Source organism: Engraulis encrasicolus, chromosome 1 (genome assembly GCF_034702125.1).
Source record: "Engraulis encrasicolus isolate BLACKSEA-1 chromosome 1, IST_EnEncr_1.0, whole genome shotgun sequence".
Lineage (NCBI taxonomy): Eukaryota > Metazoa > Chordata > Actinopteri > Clupeiformes > Engraulidae > Engraulis > Engraulis encrasicolus.
Window position 1 is genome coordinate 8,859,701 of NC_085857.1, and position 5,000 is coordinate 8,864,700.

At 43.7% G+C, this 5,000-nt stretch overlaps 1 protein-coding gene across 1 annotated transcript in view; it reads right to left on the minus strand.

Annotated features, from left to right (window-relative positions):
- Positions 1 to 5,000, minus strand: part of cygb2 (cytoglobin 2) — a 37,712-nt gene that overhangs the window by 32,292 nt on the left and 420 nt on the right. The gene's annotated exons all lie outside the window — the stretch shown is intronic.

The window sequence follows — 5,000 nt, forward strand, 5'->3', positions numbered from 1 at the left end:
GAGAAAAACTGTAATTCAACACGTAGAGAGTCACATTTAACCCTCTTCGAGATGATGCAACTTTTAGGTGTTGAATTCACACTGGAAAATATACTGTGACAGTTTTCATGTATATAAAAGGGGGGCCACATTTTGTTTTCTGGCCCAGGGGCCCATAGAGTCAAGGGGGCCCTGAAGTAGCCTGATTATCATCGGCTTTCAAATGTCTTCAAGACCTGGTCTGAGACCATAACAATTAACGTTTTCCAAATGGCATGGTTGACCCGCCTCCCTTGGTTTGCTACTGGTTGACTGGTGTCCGACAAAAGTGTGTGGAGTTCCCGTTTTTTTCGGGAAATCAGAAACGATATTTATTTGCGTTGCTCTTGGCCTGACTAGAAGTAACGCTGAAGGTGTTGCGTCACTAGGAGGGCGTGGCCTGGCTAGCCCTGAAGGCCAAGCCACTATGTTTTCTTTTTCATATTACGTAATCACAACTGAATATTCACATTTTATCGGAAGACAACATACCCCCAACAACATCCATACCCCCATCTCTAACATCCAGCCTGAAACCCTGAATATTTTTTGTAAATTACCAACACCCTTAGAGGAGGAGGGGGCCTCTTTTGTTTTCTGGCCAAGGGGCCCATAGAGTCATAATCCGCCCTGCTCATAGTTCTGACAGCTAGTCGCCGTGGCAACCTGAGGCTTGCTATTTTAGCGAGTCCTTGGGGGCCTGTGGTGTGGCGGCGACGGCGGGCGACAACGGTGATGCTATGTTAGGAGAGGGTGATGCTATGTTAGGAGAGGGTTAGGTGATGCTATGTTATAAGGGTTAGCTGATGCTATGTTATAAGGGTTAGCTGATGCTATGTTAGGAGAGGGTTAGCTGATGCTATGTTATAAGGGTTAGCTGATGCTATGTTAGGAGAGGTTTAGCTGATGCTATGGGTGAGGTGATGCTATGTTATAAGGGTTAGCTGATGCTATGTTATAAGGGTTAGGTGATGCTATGTTAGGAGAGGGTTAGGTGATGCTATGTTAGGCGAGGGTTAGGTGATGCTATGTTAGGCGAGGGTTAGGTGATGCTATGTTATAAGGGTTAGCTGATGCTATGTTAGGCGAGGGTTAGGTGATGCTATGTTATAAGGGTCAGGTGATGCTATGTTAGGAGAGGGTTAGCTGATGCTATGTTAGGAGAGGGTTAGGTGATGCTATGTTATATGGGTTAGGTGATGCTATGTTATTAGGGTTAGCTGATGCTATATTATAAGGGTTAGGTGATGCTATGTTAGGAGAGGGTTAGCTGATGCTATGTTATAAGGGTTAGCTGATGCTATATTATAAGGGTTAGGTGATGCTATGTTAGGAGAGGGTTAGGTGATGCTATGTTATAAGGGTTAGGGGATGCTATGTTAGGAGAGGGTTAGGTGATGCTATGTTATAAGGGTTAGGGGATGCTATGTTAGGAGAGGGTTAGGTGATGCTATGTTATAAGGGTTAGCTGATGCTATGTTATATGGGTTAGGTGATGCTATGTTATATGGGTTAGCTGATGCTATGTTATATGGGTTAGGTGATGCTATGTTATATGGGTTAGGTGATGCTATGTTATATGGGTTAGCTGATGCTATGTTATAAGGGTTAGGTGATGCTATGTTATATGGGTTAGGTGATGCTATGTTAGGAAAGTCCACACGCACAGGTGGAAACTCCGAACACTCAGACACTCGAATACAGACACACACACACACTCATGCACGCACACACAGTCACTCACTCACACACACACACACACTCACGCTCACGCTCACACACATGCACGCACACACACACACACACCACATTATCCAGCTCTGCTCTGAGAAAAGAGTTATGATGACACCCCTGAGCTTAGCATTTTTTTTTCAGACTGACAGACTGCGTGATGTAGGACTTACGCCCCGTGTACATGGAAGGCAAACTAAGCGACCTGCGCGGCGGAAGTCATTGTTTCTCTATGGAGGGAAAGCGAATAAAGCTACCAGAGCGAATTCGCCAGGAGCGAAGCTTCTTGAGCGACCAGGGCGAATTTTGACAATTAAACTCAAGCTAATCTTAAGCGAAATCGCTGTGACGCGGTTCGGCGAAAACCAATTGGAACTTTCATATCAAGGAATGTCCCAGGCTGTCAAGACAGACCCGTTATGTGATTAGCTGAATCAAACATGTCAGTGCAGCGTCCAGAGCGAATAAAACGAATTCATGGCGAAACTTCTTCAACCACCCCAGCTACTTGGGTCGCGCAGGTAGCGCCTGATGTACACGGGCCATTACAGGTGCAGGTATCTCATTTTTTGCCATCTAAAAATGCCATGTTACTCTTATTATTATTTGATGCTACATTCTTTACCATGTGTTGGACAATGCTGTCAATGTTGCAACTGCACACTACGCCTTCATGTCTTTGTTTACTTTTTGCCACTTTTTTTAATGCAACTATTTTTGCCACATCATCTTTACTTTGTGTTGGACACTATTGTCAGTGTTGCAACTGTCCTCACCCTGTTCTTGCTTAAATTTTCTCCTTGGAAGTCGCTTTGGTCAAAGGCGTCTAGGTGGCTAAATGCTATGTAATGTAATGTAATGTTATGTAATGTAGACTAATGTAATTTCACCATTACTTGAGTTTCTACATCTCAGATGATCAACACTATGGAGATGATGACTAAAACTGTGTTTTGCTGAGAAACAGATTTGAGCTATTGTTGGTCAATACTTTAATTGAATACTTAATATTAAGCGACTTGAAGAGATTGTACATCCTCATAGGACATACCTAATGATCAAAAACATTTGGTAGATGAACAAGACTTTAAAATATGTGGGTGGAACTTTCAGGTGGCTTGTATATTACTGTAATTCTGGATGAAAAAAGAAGCCTTTTTATGGTTATGTAATGTCTGTTTACAAGTCCTTGTCCATCGAGTTCTTTTCCCATAATCTGTTTTTATCTATAGATCCGTCACTGCGGGAGCTTGAGTCAAGTCGACGGGGTATAGACTGAATGCGTGGGGGAAGATGAGATGAGATGAGATGAGATGAGATGGGGGAGATGGCTGTTCTGTCGCCTGCTGATTCCAGGAGAAGTGAAAGCGTTCGCAAAGTGACCGCCTGTGGTGTGGAGCGGTTCAGCTCAGGTGAGTTTTGTACGGGAGGCGAGCGCTCGTTCCAGGAAAAGCAGTAATTTGCAGCTACTGAGAGGAGGAAGGAAGGAGAGAGGGAATGAGGGAGAGAAGGAGGAGAGAGGAGAGAAGGAGGAAGGAGAGAAGGAAGGAGAGAGGGAAGGAAGGAGAGAGGGAAGGAGAGATGGAGGGAAGGACAGAAGGAAGGATGAGAGAGGGAAGGAGAGAAGGAAGGAGAGAGAGAAGGAAGGAAGGAATGGAGGAGAGAAGGAAAGAGAGAGGGAAGGAGAGAAGGAAAGAGAGAAGGCAGGAGAGAGGGAAGGAATGGAGGAAAGAGGAGAGGCGGAATACAGGAAGGAAGGAGAGAGGGGAGGAGAGAAGGAAAGAGAGAAGGAAGGAGAGAGAGAGGGAAGGAGAGAGGGAAGGAAGGAGAGAGAGGGAATGAGAGAGGGAAGGAACCAAGGAGAGGGAAGGAAGGAAAGCAGGATGGAGAGAGAGGGAAGGCAGGCAGGCAGGTAAACCATGCTGACTGTACCAGCTGTGTGTTCTCTTCCGCCTCTGTCTCTCAATCTTTTACTTATTTCTTTTAATCTGTCAAATCTCTCTGTCACTGTCTTTCTTCTCCTCCCTCTTTTTCAATGAGTACTGTATACCCCCCCATAGTCTGTCTGTCTGTCTGTGTCCCTCCCTCCTCTCTCTTTCCAACCTGCCCCCCTCTCTCTTTTCTCACCGGCACTATAGCAAAAAAAAAGTTAAAAACCATGTGATCGATCCTTCCACAGTACACCATCCCTCTCAAAGTAGCATGAGAAAACAGTGCAAACCAGTTGAAGATAAGTATATTTCAATATAACCAAATTCCCTCAATGAGATAATATGAATGGAACACAGGCACAACATGAAACAAGAGTTAACTGTGGAATACATTTTTTAACAATCTTGTGATAATATGGAATCTTCAAACGCTTGGAAAGAAATGCCCTGTTGAATACTCTCGGGAGGACAGTGATCGACTACGGTATATGTGTCACAGTAACACATTTATACTTTTTCTCAGAGACACGTTTCAACATTCTGCCATCCTCAGTGTCAGTGGCGGACTCTCCAGAGGCAAACCTAGGCAATTGCCAAGGGCCACGGCTTCATAGGGGCCCCACCAGTTTCAGTAAACACACACAATAAAAGGCTTCATCTTAATTTGTCTGAATTTGTCACTTGTGCAAAGTAATTCAAGATATGTATGAGACAAAACGCCAAAAATAGCACAAAACACAGAATTTTCTGTCTATATGATGACTTTTGAGGGTCCCGTGTTTATATTTCGCCAAGGGCCCCAAAATGGCTTGATCCGCCCCTGTCAGTGTGTATATAGCATACAACCCTCAATTTCTATCGTGGTCAGCCCTCTTAACACAAAAGCAATATGATGTGGGTGAAGTTACTTATAATACCCTTGTGAACTTGTGAGGTGGATTGAACAGTCACTAAGTAATTACACAATTACACCTCATCCGATGTTGTTATTTTTCCGTTAAACCAAAAACCTGCTCCTACACTTTTAGAGCTTAGAGTGAGATGGTATATGCAAAAACAGGAAGACATTTTTAAAATAATAAAAAACACTCACTCCAAACTCACCTGATGAAGATAGTAACATTAATGCAACAACAAGAAAGAAACTTTAAAATAAAATTTAAAAAACGCTCTGGATTCCAAACAGCGCCTATTCTACCCTGATGAGGATGGTGATACATTTAAACACTCTGCTACAGTGGCTGTTTGTCTACAAACTAAATGGTGTCATTAATGCAACAACAACAACGAACGGCTCTGGCTTCCCAAATGGCGCCTATT